The sequence below is a fragment of the Festucalex cinctus genome, chromosome 1, assembly GCF_051991245.1.
Source record: "Festucalex cinctus isolate MCC-2025b chromosome 1, RoL_Fcin_1.0, whole genome shotgun sequence".
In the NCBI taxonomy this organism is placed as follows: Eukaryota; Metazoa; Chordata; class Actinopteri; order Syngnathiformes; family Syngnathidae; genus Festucalex; species Festucalex cinctus.
Window position 1 is genome coordinate 18178155 of NC_135411.1, and position 16249 is coordinate 18194403.

A 16249-nucleotide genomic window follows, 5' to 3' on the forward strand; every position below is an offset into this window, starting at 1 on the left:
GGGATGTTTGATACCGCTTTTTTCCCAGTATGACTACTCAACTAGTAGTCACTGATACCGATACCAATTGCCAATACCAGTAGTACTTTTTATTAAAGGTGTCAAAATTAGTGTTAATTTTGAGTTATTTTAAAGTTCCACCACACATTTTTTTTTTTAACGCGCATTTAATGACCGCATCTTACTTAGAAAGCCTGTACTGGGGAAATTCCAGATGCAACAAAAAAGACACATCCATATCAAAATTTCGTAAATACATATGTATATAGGCGGCACGGTGACTGACTGGTTAGCACGTCCACCTCCCAGTACTGAGGACTTGGGTTCGAGTCCAGGCTTCGGCCTTCCTGGGTGGAGTTTGCATGTTCTCCCTGTGCCCACGTGGGTCTTCTCCGGGTACTCCGGTCTCCTCCCACATTCCAAAGACATGCATGGAAGGTTAATTGGGCGCTCCGAATTGTCCCTAGGTGTGCGTGTGAGTGTGGATGGTTGTTCATCTCTGTGTGGCCTGCGATTGGCTAACATACAGTTCAAGGTGTACCCCGCCTACTGCCCATGGCCAGCTGAGATAGCCTCCAGCAACCCCGCAACCCTTGTGAGGAGTAAGCGGTCAAGAAAATGGATGGATGGAATATGCATATATTTGTGGAGACTGGGGTCAAGTTATATTTTACAATGTTAAAAATCTGCAGAATATCACAAGTTCCTTCATGGTCAACGTTAGATAGCTCTTAATATTGAAAGAAAAATGCACTAAACTGTCATCAATGTCTTACAAATGCAATTATGCCATCTAGTGGCAGAAACATGACCTCAACACAAATCAATGTCACACTCGTCTTTTACAGTACAGCACTTTAAAAAAAATTTTTTTTTAACTCAATTTGATGAATTATGAAATTACTGGATCAGTGACTAAAAGACGCAGCCATATTTCTATTAGTTTAACATTTTTTTTTCCATTTTTATGTTAACAAGAGTATGAAAATTTAGAAAAAATATTTGATTGTACATTTTGTTATTTAAAACAAAATGTGCGATTGTGAGTTAACTTTCAAAGTCATACAATTAATTGATTACAAATTTTATTTGCCTGATACCCCAACTTTTTATTCATCAAATTTCTAAAAAAAATACAATGACAGCTAATTATACAGAAATATCTACTGTATATATCCCAAGACAGCATTTTTCCTTAACATTGCATGAAATTAATGGCAATTTTCTATTCTTCTAATTTCTAGTTCCTGTTTGTAAAACGGACCCCCCAGCCTTCATCATGAGTACCAATACTTTGAAATAATCCCTGCTATCGTCCCGATACAGATACCTGGTATCTGTTCTCGTCTATCCCGAGTGGTAATGATGGAAATCTTAGAACTGTGAAAACTGCACATAGATGTGTAAATTTTTTCATGGGACAGTGGGAACAGTGTCCACAGGGGACGTTTAATGCAAACATTGCGCTTCCATGACTGTATGTGTGTAACGTGAGGGTCCGACAGCACCAAAAATGAGTACCGTATTTTTCGGATTATAAGTCGCAGTTTTTTTCATAGTTTGGCCGGGGGTGCGACTTATACTCTGGTGCGACTTATGTGTGAAATTAACACATTATTATATCATTTCACATGTTATTTTCACACTAAACCGCAAGAGGGCGCCTTAGGCCTGTGTTGACAAGTTCAACATTGCCGGTAGAAGAGGACGTCTACCTTCCGAGTTGGGGGAGTTGTTTAGAAGTGACACCGAGGATGAAGATTTCATTGGATTTAGTGATTCTGAGTGAAACTGATAGTTTGGTAAGCTTGTTATCATGTTCTTTATGCTAGAGTTATATGAATAACTTGTAGTGATGGGAACATAATTCACCCACGGAACGTTGGGACGAAGGGAGAGTTCCGGGTGGGAAGGTTTTGTTATGTGGAAAAGGGGAGTTAGCCTGTTAGCTTCTAGCTGAGTGGGGAGTTGCTGTTAAGACCTCAGAAGCTGATGTCAATAAAACGCCCGCCTTTGGCTCCGTGCTTCAACACTCCGCCTCCGACTCCCGTCACTGCTCGCTACAAACTCTTAATATGTTACGTCGTTGCTGACATTACCAGTAGGGGTGCACCGATCACAATTTTCCAGCCGATCACCGATCCCCGATCTTTTAAAAAGTCTGACCTGCCGATCCCGATTTTTGCCGATACCGATTTTTTTCATGTCAAGCAGCTTATATTTTCAGTGTTCCAGTCTTGTGTTATTGGAAAACAATGAACAATATCGTCGAAATATAATATCGTCGTTGTTTTAACTGCACATGAAGTAGTTCTCTCAAATAAAAATGAAATCATATTAGTCTTCTCAGCAGAAGAGGCTTTTTTTCAGACCTCTGAGGAGGGAGATGAGATTGGTGGAAAAGATCGGTTTATTTTTAAGGGATCGGCCGATCACCGATCTTCCAAAATTAAGGAAATCGGGGCCGATAAATCGGCTGGCCGATCGATCGGTGCACCCCTAATTACCAGGCATGTCAGTCATGTAACGTTAGTATACCGTACACTTATTCAGCCTGTTGTTCTCTCTTTTATTTTTATTTTAAATTGCCTTTCAAGATGACATGTATGTTTTCGGTGTTGGATTTTACCAAATAAATTTCCCCCAAAAATGCGACTTATACTCCAGTGCGACTTATATATGTTTTTTCCTTCTTAATTATACATTTTTTGGCTGGTTCGACTCCGGAGCGACGTATAATCCGAAAAATACGGTACATGTCAAAGCTTGTGATGACTTTATCACGAAGGCTTTGATCGTTACATTGTCATTAGTTAGCCCGGATGCTTGCGCCTCGTTAATGTAACACAAACAACAGAGGCGGGGGGAGCCCTGCAGATAATGCCGGCGCTGTTTAATGAGGGTCCGCATTTGCATACTGGCCTCCACCCCCACGTGGCAGCCCCTTCTCTCATTTATAAAAATAAATGGCGGACTAATAAAGTCCACTCCCCGCAGCCCACGTTTCCCGCCACGGCGCGGGAAAACACAACGCGTTCTCTCAGGAGCGCCGAGAACCTATTAGGCAGCATTCTCATATGGCGGCCCCAACATTTGTCATATTAACACTCGAGTAAATGACGTCTATTGTTGAGCACGCCACAATCAGACTCGTCTCATGTGGAAGTTTGCGTCCGTGTTGAAAGTCAGCCTGCGAAACAATTCGACCACTTAGAGAAGTCACATTTAATTACATCTCCCATCAACCCAAATAGAAGTAAAACGGGAGTGCGTTTGATTTTTGAACTAGTTTGTTATCTTGATTGCGTGTAATTGTACAGGATACCACCCGAGGCGAGAATGTTTTTTTCTTCTTCTTTTTTTTTGCATTATTGAAAAGCTTTGATTTTGGCGAAGAAAAGATTGCGTTTGATTGTGGGACAATTAATAGGAAGGCTTACAGTTAAGAGTCAGCTAATGAAGCCTGTTTAATATGCTGCCCTGAAAGCATGCGATGCTCACTATTATCATCACAGCCCAAACTAGTAGAGAGGTCAAGACATACACCCTTGGAGGAGTGCTTTGTCTACTCAATAAAGAGTGTGCTTCCTGATGCCTAACGGTGTACATGCACCACTGATATCAATCCACCCAGGACCACCAGCGGACCCTCACTTACTCACTTCCTTGACTCGTTCCATCTTTCCTTCATGCTCAAATTGACACTTGGTGCACAGGCGGGTAGACAGCAAACGGGAGTGGGGGGGGCTCAGCAGCCTCCTGAGATGTGGCCCAGCTGTCAGCCATCTAATCCAGTCCAACGTCCCCGCGAGTCGGGTCTCGACGCGGAGACGCGAGCCTTCGGAGGCGGGGGAAAACAAACGGCGCCCTTCGTCAAACGCCCGCTCTGCTCGTCAAATCCATCTAGATGGCGCTCCATAAATCACGACTTATTGTTATTGTGGGAATGCCTCAATATGAGACTCTTTTTGGATTTGCCTGCTTTACTCAAGTTACTGAATAATGGTTCTTTGCCCTGTTCAATAGGGTTGATCTCAAATGACGTCACGTTGTCCTCATTAAGATGCAGGAGTCAGACACATCATTTTGGAAGAGAACGTGAAATTTCAACATGGTTCAATCGACAAACACACTTTGGAACAGATTAAATCAGTGGTGTCCAAACTACGGCTCGGGGGCCATTTGCGGCCCACAGACCATTTTTCAGTGGCCCGCGACATATGCTAAAAATGGTATTTGACTCAGTTCAAATAAAATTAACAAAACAAAAATGTTTGGAGATGGTCAAAGTAAGAAGGGAGGGTATCGAAAAACGGGTGCCATTAAAGGTTATTTTAGTTAACGAAAACTAATGAAAAAACTAAAATTCAAAAAACTAAAAAAATAAAATAAAAACGAAAATGCTTTGTAAAAAACGAAAACTAACTGAAACCACATTTTATGTTTATAAAACTAACTAAAACTAACTATAATTATAGCAAAAATGTCCTTTGTTTTAGTCTTTGGTAATTAATTTCATGCATGAGCCTTTGGGGATGATTTTAAATGTCATTTTTAGTAGATCTATTTTGATATAAACCGGAATAATGACATTTGAAAGTATGTCACATAGAAGTGATGTCAACTAGCAGCAGCCAATAGAAAAGCACCTTCAGATGACATTGTGCCCATGTTGTGTTTTAAATATTGCGCACAAGTAATACACATTAAAAAAAAAAAATAATACTAATATAGAAACGAACAAGCTAAACTAAAACTAAGCATTTTTTTTTTAAAGAAATAAACTAATAAAAACTAACAGAGCCACCCTTAAAACTAATAAAAACTAACTAAAATGAAAAATTCCAAAACTATAATAACCCTACCGCCATATTACAACTAAATTGGTTTATATACTGTAGCACTTTTCTAAATATGCAACAGCACAAATAAATTATTTGTAAAATTTTTAGGACTAAACACAATTTCCCTTTATAACATTACGTGGCCCTTGCGTCCTTCTGATTTTCCGTATGTGGCCCTCACATGAAAAAGTTTGGACACCCCTGGCTTAAGCGGTGGTTGACATGCGGAGACCTCAAAATGAACGGAAAGATCCGAGTGTGACCCCCTCCCCAAAACCCCCGCATAGCTGTGCTGTTGCCCATAATGATAGATTAATTAGCTGATTTCTACAACGATTCAAAAGGTTCGATGCACGTTGTTGCCATATTTAAGAATGAAATACGATGACATCCACGACACATATCAGGGAAGTGCAAATATGTCTGCCTGCACCTCTAATCAAATTCCCCAAATACACCATCTGAGCCACAACTTCGACCGGCTTTCACCTAGTCTAATGTCTATTCTACTTTCTGTCACCAAATTGTCAGGTGCGCCAAGGCCTCCAGCATGGCTTAGCAATGTCTGCCAAATTCCAACACGGTAAACTAGCATGAAAATGAAGATGAGCCAGTTTTTACGCCGAACACATTTGCACTGTCTACCAAAATATGAGACCAACGGATGTGACATGCTTTGAGCAAAATACACTCCGTTGAACCGAGTAGAATAAAATAATTTGAATGAATCACCATTTAGCTTAGCCTCAGTAGCGCAAACTGTTTGAGTAGTACTACCACAAGCATACCTGTAAATGTTAGCATTGAACCTAAGTATGAGGCATCCCGCGTCATAATTAAGCAGACCCGACAGTCAGGAATGGTTTTTAAAAAAAAAAAAAAATGCCAGTCACATGTTGATCTTCCTGCTTCTAATAAGCTTGCCATAAAATATTACAACGTCAACCTTTAATTTGTAACCGTTTATCACTTCTGCGTCTAAAAAAAAGTGAACAAAGCACATTGTGTCTTTGCCATACATGCAAGTGTTAGCATTGTTGCCATGGAAACAAGAGTTAAAACATTAACAAAGCTTCTGTCTTTATGCAATTTAGATGTAGTAATGTGGACACTGTTCTCTTCAATCATCAGAGCTGGATGAAAATCTACTATTAACATTTTGTAGAAGTTTATACATTTATATGATAACATAAAAAAAGGGTGGGGGGGTTACTTGCTTGTTTTAAATTATGGATGTATTTCTGTGTGGTTCCTGCATGCTCGGGGCACAGACGTGGGCACACGCGTGTGTTTTTTCTTTTTCCCCGTACCTTTTGTTCATTTCCCTAAGGCATTCCCAAAATCAGTATTCCCGTAGATGTGTTTGATGTATTTGAAGCCACGTTGGCATACCTTGGAACATGACAGTAAACATGGCAGAAGCTTTTGCTCCTCAGAGGAGCAGCCATTCGCGTCACCCCCCCATCACAAGTATGTGACGGGTTTACAAACCAAACCCGTCGGGCCACATCGTCCCCCGGGGATCCTCTGCTCTCTCGCTCTCTCTCTCTCTCTCTCTCTCTTGACTCCCTGGAAAGACAAAAGAAGGAAAGCTGACACCGGATGCAAAACACAGGGCTGGTGACAAGTTATGGCACCCGCTTAACTGCTTATCTGACCCAGCAACAGCACATGCTGCGCAGATATCCTATTCGAATGTTTTCCCTGCGTTTCATCCCCTGGAAAATCATCAGTGTCTGTTTCCCGCACGCTTCCCAGGGGAAATTAAGAGGTGCACTATGTATCTCTGGAGGAATCCCACCAAGAATGAGAATAAAGGAGGCAGCTTGAAAGAGCAGTGTTGGCGTGAGCGAGTTATTGGGCTAGCAAAGGGATTGCCGACACATCAAACTACGGCGCGGCTGTTGAACAAGGCACAAACTAGCACCATTTACACCTGCCATCCTGACACTGAGCATGGATAGTGTCGGAATAAGCTTCGCGTCAGAGAGGATTTGACACTTGTGTAACATGCGTACATGACAGAAGAGCTTTGAACGTTTCGCACAAGTTACTAACAGAAGTCATTTGTACTATAGACCTTTTCAGTTTCAGCTAGCTCTGATGGCACCACAAGTAAACAAACTCTTCTATGTCTGAAGTGACAATTGAGAAGATTATATGAGGTAAATGACCGGTGGATGTAATTTACATTTAAACAGATAAGCTGATTCAAAAATAGACAGTTAACATGGTTACTGAGGAACTGGCTAATTATAGTCGAGCTTATGTGACCCTCAAATGGATAGCAAGCTATAGGGCTAACGTTAGCTAGCAGGCTAGCCATTGACTATGTTTTACAGATCTGAATATATAACTGGATAGCTGATAGGCCAAGACTTTTGAAGCAGCGAGGCCGCCATATTGCTCCTCCCAAGAAACATTTTTCGGTATACGATCCTATACATTTACAGCATTTGAGACAATACTTAGTAGAAACAGCATGATTTATGAAATTTTAAATTTGTTAAACATAAACTAGAGACACTTCAGACATTTTACAACATGCCTTAAATACATGTATAAATGATGTGCTTAATGATGTTTACAGGAGGAAACTTAATATATTAATATTAATATTTTTTTTTAATTAAAGAAATAAAACAGTAATTCAACAAAAGTCTTTATGCAGAGCTTGCTGATTAGCGGATCGTTTCAAACACCTGTGTTGCTTGTGGGAGACATGGAAAAAATATATACGTATAGTTTAAACAGTAGTTAGTAGATAGGAGGAGCAAGATGGCCGCCCTGTCGCTTCAATGGCTTTCATGGGTGTGTATGGTCTATCGACTATCCAGTTATATATTCAGATCAGTGCTACGTTTCAATGTAGTCAATATGCAGGTTAAAGGTCAAATTCTGGTTTCTGCCTGTGTACAGGGAGTCCGCCAATTACAAACAAGTTCCGTTCCTAAGCTGGCGATGTAACCCGAAATTAGACTTAATTCGGATTTCACCGTTAAAGTCGATATTTACATCAATAAAAAAAAACAACAACAACAAAAAAAAAATAAAAATTGCTCCACCCGGAAGATGCCGGAACCAATATTTTGTGTTTCCGCACAGACATTCATTGCTGACGGACAGCAAAGCGGAGCTAATGGAAACAGACACAGAAATGTGACATTCCTGATCGCCAGCCAACCTGCTCGATGGACGCCCGTTGCTGGAGGTAACAATACATCTTTAAATTACTTTAAAATGGCGTGATTACGGTGGGAAATTAACGACAAAGAAGGCATGGTCGCCGTAAAGTCGAAAAGCCGTAGCTCGCGTATGTTGTAATTCAAGGACTCCCTGTATTTGCAGTGTGTTTCACAGCAGACATACGGGCTTATATCGTATATAAATGTGCCATTTTTGCCGCAAAGACACAGAAGAATGTGAAAATGCCACAGATAAATCAACGTATTCTAGTTAGGCTTGCTTAGTAATTAGCAACGCAAGATGGCCGCCGTTACATCTCGCTACGGTGACTTCCTGTACTCAAAATACCAAGATGGTTTATAGGTAGCATGCGCAAAACACAAACTAATGTTTCATTCAATGGAGGTATTCCAATATGCATTTTTATGACTAGAAAGTTAGTTTAGAAATTGAGTAACCCAGGGGTCTTGTTCGGGTTTTTTAAAAACAAGAATATGAGTATATTTTTTGGGCGGGGGGGGCTTCTGACATTCACATGGCCTTTTAAAACCCCAATATTGCTAATATTCGGGTTTTGAATAGATTATTGACAACATCATCATTGTTTTGCTAAATTACGTAACGAAAACCCAACCAAACGTTTTACACCTGCCTGCCTTCCACAAACCTGATGCTGGAGGTTTGTTCCCCAATATGTCATGCAAATTAGGGTTCAATATATTGCCCAGGAAGACTTTGACAGAGGATAGTTGGAGCTGAGATTTGAACCTGCTCTACCAACTGAGCTACAGGCACAAGCATAGGGAGCAGAAGTACCGGGTCATCACAAAAATGCTGATATCTGAAAAAACTACTGAAGGAAAGTAACAAAGTAGTTTTACTTCGTTTACTTCCCACCACTGCCCACAAGCACCATCCATTTTCTAACAGGAAAACCGAACACTCTGTACCCCGGCGAGTGGAGTATCCTCCGAGTTTTGTTGTCTTTTCAGAAGTGCCGGAGAATGTCAGGAAACCAGCTTTAGGGGGTGTAGAAGGCGTCGCAGGCTGGTTCAATGAGGTCAGGATGACAGTGAAGAACAGATGAGGTGGGGCCGACTAGTGGAGGACCGGGGCGAAACTAGGCCAGTGTCCAGACTCGGAGCACTGAAGCCCCCCCGCCCAGGGTCCCCGGATGCTCCGTGTCAGCCCTCTGACAGGACTTCATCTGGGACGTCAACATAGAGTTTTCCACCAGCAGATGCTCCTCTGAAGAATACCCCTCCTTCCTCTTCTTCCTACTCCCCCTTCCTCAGCAGTCAGAGTTTTGAGGAGAAATGCTCTCGTTACAATAAGGAGGTCACATGGCATGGGACCTGAGGCTTTTGAGTGCCGCCTCCTCTTCCTCGACTCTCTCAAGACTTTCCTGCGAGTCGTGTGTGATTTTTTTGTGTTTTTTTTTTGCCTGCAAGTCGAAGTGCGGTAAATAAATACAAATGTTGACTCCAGATTGTTGATTTCTACTCTAAAAGACAAACTTGCTGTCAGACTTCATCAAGCGCTTTGTTACTTTAACATTAAAGCCTTGTTAGAGATATAAAACCTCCGACGGGGGGGAGTCCCTGGTGAGCAAAGCCGCTGAGAACATCCGTAAACTAAACAACCTTCCAGTGGGAGCACTTCTTCTCTGAGGATAGATGTTTAATTATCTCTGATTGTTTAGTCTCGGGGAGGGAGGAAACGCTTTCACTTCTTCTCGTTTGTCTTAAAAAGCACGTGTGTATTTATGGCAATGACTTGAAAATGAGCAGTCGGAGCACTGTGTCTAAAAATGTGTTGTTTTGCTAGGTAGCTGTGGATTTTGAACAGATTGGGTTACTTTTACTTAACGTTATATCGGCCAAGCAGATTGGATTTGGCCGAGTTGAACAGCTGAAGCTGGTCGCCATTTTGGACAGAGATGTTTACTGTAGTTGAAGAATATTTAATGTAATATGCTTAGAAAAACATTGGATGGCTCAGTGGGTAACATCAAGATGCATCAGGAATGGCAACCAGCGTGAAACCTGTGCCATATTTAAATTAGTATGATCTTTAACCACAGCTATACTGATAACCTGGTAACCCGTTTCTTAGTTGCTTTAACTCACCAGTATGGATAGTTTTTAACCTCTTGATGGATTAAAATCTTTGACCCAACATGCTGGGTCAAATCCTCAGTGCTGGATAAGTACAGTGGTACCTCTACTTACGAAATGAATTGGTTCCGGAAGAAAGTTCTTAAGTATAAAATTTTGTAAGTAGAGACGCATTTTCCATGTAAATGCCATAATCCGTTCCAAGCCTCCCGAAATTCAGACATACATGTTTTATAAAGCATAAAAATGCATCAAAACATGTAACAAATACATGTTACAATTAGATTATTGCACAATAAATGAGAGTTGTGCGTAATGTAAAAAACAAAGAATAGAGTAAAGAATAAAAATGATGGTCATTTACCTTTTTAACTGCTGTCCTCATCGTTTTTTGCCCTCTTTGGTTCATGTTCTCCTCTCTCAGAAGTGTTTTTTTTTGCCTGGTGTTTTGCAAAGAACTGATCCAAGGATGTTTGCTTTTTTTTTTTTTTTTTTTAAACAATGCTTCGAAAATGTCCAAGGCAAACATCATCTTAGTGAGCAAACGCCCGACTGGTGAACACCTTTTCTGGGCGATTCTTTTAAACAAATTCTGAAACGTCATGGAAACTTCCGGTATGGCGAGGCATCTTTTTTAAAAAAAAAAAAAAAGGCCTGTGTCGTCGCAATTAAAAACTTACTGTGCCTTCATCAATCACCAATTGTTTGAATTTTTGCACAAATTTGTCGGCCGTTAGTTCATACATTTCCGAAAAACTTTCGGAACACCTCGTGGGCCGCGGGATGAATGATGAGGATAATGTATAGACACCGATCTAGTATTTACGCTCATAGATACCTATGGTAGGAAATAGGCATAGCTGAAAGTATGTTGCGTTTGGTAATGTATTTTTACCTTTCGTATCTAGAAATTTCTTTCGTAACAAGAGGCAATATTTTCCCACTGAGGCGTTTCGTAACTCGAAAATTTCGTATGAAGAGACGTTCCTAAGTAGAGGTTCCACTGTAGCTCATCATTGGCTCGGTCAGTTTTGGTCCCAGTGCAAGTGATTGTAACTCATGATGGTAGCAGCAGAAAATGCATCCAAATCATTGGGAGAAGCTTCATCATGCAACAAGGCAATGAGCCAACACAACAAAAGACTTCATCATGGTGAAAAAGTGGAAAGTCTTAACTGGCCAAATCAATCACTAGACATTAAACCCAACAGAGCATCCGTTTTACCTCTGAAGAGGAGAATGAAGGGAGAAACCACCAGAAACAAGAACTGATAGAGGCTGCAGTAAAGGCCTGGTATAGGATTATACATTTATTTTTAATTTTTATTTTCTAAAAAAAAAAAAAACACAACAACTTCAAAATGCTTTTATTTAAAATAAAAAATAAAAAATAAATGCAGTATCTATCGTTTCAGGAAAAAGTCAAATTTTTCTTGGAATACAGTATTCTGATTTATTTAACAGAAAATAAGAAATATTCTCTTAATATTTTCTCTTTTTCATTCACAAGATACATTTTCTTCAAACTATTGCATCACAATATGAAAATGTACCACTTCATTTTAATATTACAAATGTATTCTCATAAGATTAAAAGCAACGTCTTGAAATGGAAAAAAATGAAATGGGGGAAAAAGGCCTTTTTCATTGTAATATTACAACCTTAAACAGACACTTCTTGACTCATTGAACAATTTTCAGCAGTGAAAAGTTCATATTTCGTGCAGAATGAATGTGATAACTTCATTTTTTTCATGTACAATTAATACCTTTAAAAAGTAACTTTTCTACTTGCTGTCGACTGATGATGACATCACCTGTGCTGAGGAAGTAGGTAACGGCCAATTACGGCTCACCTGTTTTTTGGGTTTGGTCAGAAACTGAGCCATGATTGGCCGTTACCTACTTCCTCAGCACAGGCGATGTCATCATCGGTTGACAGCAAGTAGAAAAAATATTTTTTCAAGGTATTAATTGTACATGAAATATAATGATGTTACCACATTAATTATAGACAAAATATTAACTTTTCACTGCTGAAAATTGAGTCAAGGAGTGTCCCTTTAAGGTTGTAATATTACGATGAAAAATGCCATTTTTCCCCATTTCATTTTTTCCCCATTTTTTCTGCTGAAAATGGCTCAATAAGTCAAGTATCCCTTTCATGTAAGATTGCAAGTAGTTACTAAAAAAAAAAATACAATCCTAAAGATTGACTTTTTCTAAAAATAAATAAATAAATAATAAAATAAATAATAAACTTTTTTTTCTCGTATCAATCTTTTTTCTAAAAAAAAATACACTATTCTTGTTCTATCCACATAATGTCGCAAGCATAACTTTTCCTCAGTGTTCTGACTTTTATCAATACCTCAATGACATTTTTTTTCCCCATAATATTACAACATTTTTCTCTTTACAATTTATTTCTCATAAAATTGGTATTCATTTAAATATCGCCCTAATATTTGTTGGTCTTTCAAATGCCTTAATGCAACTACAAAGTGTATTTTTCCTCTTAAAAAAATAAAATAATAAATGCTGCTTCTCATCTAGTGTAATGATTTATATTTGTGACCCATTCATCACATGGTCCCACCTGATGCCAACCTCCCGTATACGACTATGACGCTAACTAGGCCAACAATTTCCCCGCGTGAATATGTATTTTTTGAGCAGAAGGAAGTGATCATTCATCATTATTTAATGATGTTGTACGTCACATATGGCGCAGGTGTCGACGACATCCTTGCACGGTATTGATGCGCTCGCCCCCTTAACTTCCGCCATATTTGCGCCTCTTGTGATGCTCACCTTTCTTTATGCTTCTCCTCTCCTTTCTGACACTCGGAGCTGGCACACGACCTACTGTCTAATGAAGGTGTGTGGGCGGTGCGTTTAGGGAGGTGAGACCTTCTCTGGGACGCACTAATCAGATCCCAGCCAAGAAGGTCCAAGCCGGACAGGTGAGTGGAAGCACACGGTAGTTTTGAGGGTCATCTTTTATGTCCCAGTCGGACCCAATCACCCTGGCAAATGTCCTCAGGTCCTAGTTTTCCGGAAGGGGAGGAGGGGGTGGCTCCGAGGGAGGGAACCCGAGCAGATGCTCCACCAAGGGAGCCCCCCCGGAATGTGCCTCCCGCCAGCCTCGTGTGTGTTAACCTTTTCTTTTAATTAACGCCGTCCCGGCTCCGGGCTCCCGCCACCGTGGTCCGGAGAGAGTTTCCTTGGGCTTTTACGCAACTGTCAGGGACGTGCAGGGAGAGTCACGGGGGAGCAGAGGCGGAGCCAGTGGGCTGGTGGGAGCGAAAAAGGTGAAGAGGGGTGAGGAAGAGGAGGAGGCTGGGATGAATAATGCGCGCATGGCGTCGCCCGGGAGTGAGAGTCAGCCCTAATCCTTCCGGGCCCGTGTTATCCAACATGCCTTCATGGAAGCGTTCGGCACAGCTGCCGGTTTTCCGGGGATAATGTGCTGGAGTAAATTGGACCTGCTGAGGAGGAGAAGATGGCTGCTCTCATTTGCACTCCTGCAAATTACACTGAACACCATCTTTTTATTTGGCGGGGACTCTAGTAGTCACTAACTACCCATGTTCCACATTTTCAAAGGGAAATACTGAAAAGGAAAAGAAAAAAGTTTCATGGTTTGGTTTTGGGTTGATTTTGTTACTTTTGTCATGGCTCAGGTTTGATTTTGGTATGGTTTGGATTTTGTCCTCCTGTTTCTTTGAGTTCTTGTCGCGATATGTGTTTTGTTATGTTGTCCTTGTGAGCTTCCCCCGTCTCATCAAACCTGAGTATGTCCACCTGTGTTTGCCGAACCCTACTAATGTCTCAACCAATCAGCACCCTCTGCCACGTGTCTTGCCCAGCAGCGTCTCATTGTGTCAATTAGTGTGTGTATTTAGTCTCCTGTCTCCCCTCTGTCTGCGTCGATTCATTGTCATTTTCCTTATGTCATGCTGCCAGTTTTGTGCCACGTCTTGTCTTGTTACCCTTTTTGTCATGACTGGGTCATGCCAGTGTTATGTTTGGGTCATGCAAGGGCATGACAGGGTTATGTTTGGGTCATGCAATGGTTATGTTTGGGTCATCACCGTGTGGTCAAGTGTCTGTTTTGAACTGATGTAACCAGCATCTAATTTCAACTGGTAAGACGCTTTGTGATGTCAGAAGCTATGTGATGTCAAGAATCTTTAATCTCTTTATCTGGTCAACAGCCAATCAGATAATTCCATGTCAGTCCTGTTACCCACATCTCTAGCCACAACCATTCAGATCGATTCACTGTCTATATAAGCCTCTCTGAGAAGTGTGTGTCTTTGTCGGATTATTACCTCTGTTCCTCTGTGCAACTCAACCGCCCAAGTTAGCTTAGCATCTGGTGATTCTTGATACATTCTCATTGTTTCTCGTCTAGTCAAGTTTGTTCCACGCTTCTCGATGTGCAAATAAAGAGTTAAAATCTTATTTGTGTCTGCGTTTTTGGGATCCAAATCCAGAACATAAACACTTTTGGACTTTGTTGTTTTTGTTTGTTAATTTGTATCTCATTTTTGCCTCCTCGTTTTTGTTTATTAAACTTTTTCAGCTCATTATTTGCCTCCTCGCCCTCCTTCCCTGCATTTGGGTCCTCCACCACACATCGGTCGTGACAAAAAGAAAGTCAATGGAGCAATTTTTATTGTGAATTCTATAAAAAAAATTTAAGGCTCTATATCATGCACAATGTATCCATATTAAAATGCTAATTCCTCATCAAAAAACACGCCCAAGTGGTATTTTCCTTTTGTCACTTTGTGATGTAATAAAATGAGAACCCACCCCATGTACCGCCCTGCAGACTAAACACACGCCCACTTTCTCCAGTCCCTGGGATGCCCCACAACCATATCCAGGAAAGAGGCGCTATCATGCGGCCACCTCGCCTGGGATGATATGAGGACAAAAGTGAGAGTATTACAACAATAAACCTTTAGTTTTAAATGATCACATTTCAAGTTAATTATTGCAAATAAAAAGTGAAAAAAAAAAAAGTTACCACAATACTTTACAAAATGCACAAAGAAGTACATCAGACAAGAAGTTATGAATTAAGAAGAATGTGATGTGTCTTCATTAAAGCAGCATTTAATGATTACTTTAATAACCGATTAATCTGTCAATTTTTTTTATTAATCGATATAAATTTCATCTAATTATTCAAAAACAGGATTTTAAATGGGAAAAAAACTCATATGAGATACATAATAGTAGGATATCAAATTGCATGCAATGTTCTACATGAAAATTGGAAGAACTTTAATTTCATCTTCTGATAAGAAACTTTCATTTTAATGTTGAAATGTTGCTGTTATGGCACTGCCAAGAGGACATCTTTTTAACTCTGAGATGTTTTTTTCTCCCCCCCCTTTCTTTTATGACCATGCTGGACTGTGGTAACGCCCCCGGGGGGGATTGTCTTTCTTGGCATGTGGCGGCCATTTTGCAGCGGAGGTCAAAGCCATTTCAGAAGAGGACATAAAAACCAGCAGAATGATTTTTGATCGCGCCGTGAATCCATCCCGTTGTGGTTAAATGGCGCCATGTGCCAACTGCACATCTTTCTGCATGTTTTAATGTAAACTTGTGATGAATACAGCGCTATACTATTAACTAATGTTCTGGCTGGTCCAGCGACATTATAGCCCGCAAATAGGGTATGTTATTCTTCCCATTAGAAACAAGCATATAAAATGTTAATTTATGACTGTTATATATTGTTGCTTTAGAAGAACTATTCATGTTGCGGCAAGTCGTCCGGGCTCGTGTACGTCTCGCGACCTGAGTTTTATGATGAAGTAAGCGAGCGTGGGGAACGTTGCCAGGACCTTCCCCTCACGAAGACCCAGAGCAAGGGCACTGTCTCCCCAGCCCCATAGATCAGCCAGCCCTGAATGTCAAAGCGCACAGCAGCCACCGCGGTACCAGTAGTCCCCCTCTCTGGCCCGTGATCTGCTGTCTGGTGACACCACTGCGCTAATGACCCGGTCTGGGAGTTGCTCCGCGGGCTCCTTGGCTTGGGAAGATGGAAGTTGTGGATATCTGACTGGAAGGTCACTT

General features: G+C 40.8%; 1 long non-coding RNA gene across 1 annotated transcript; it reads left to right on the forward strand.

The window, feature by feature from the left end:
- Nucleotides 1–7591: 7591 nt before the first annotated feature.
- LOC144018155 (uncharacterized) lies at nucleotides 7592–14564 on the forward strand. The gene is made up of 3 exons (XR_013283355.1): nucleotides 7592–8055; nucleotides 13001–13113; nucleotides 13194–14564. It is a non-coding gene; the product is annotated as an uncharacterized LOC144018155 (long non-coding RNA).
- The last annotated feature ends 1685 nt before the right edge of the window (nucleotides 14565–16249 follow it).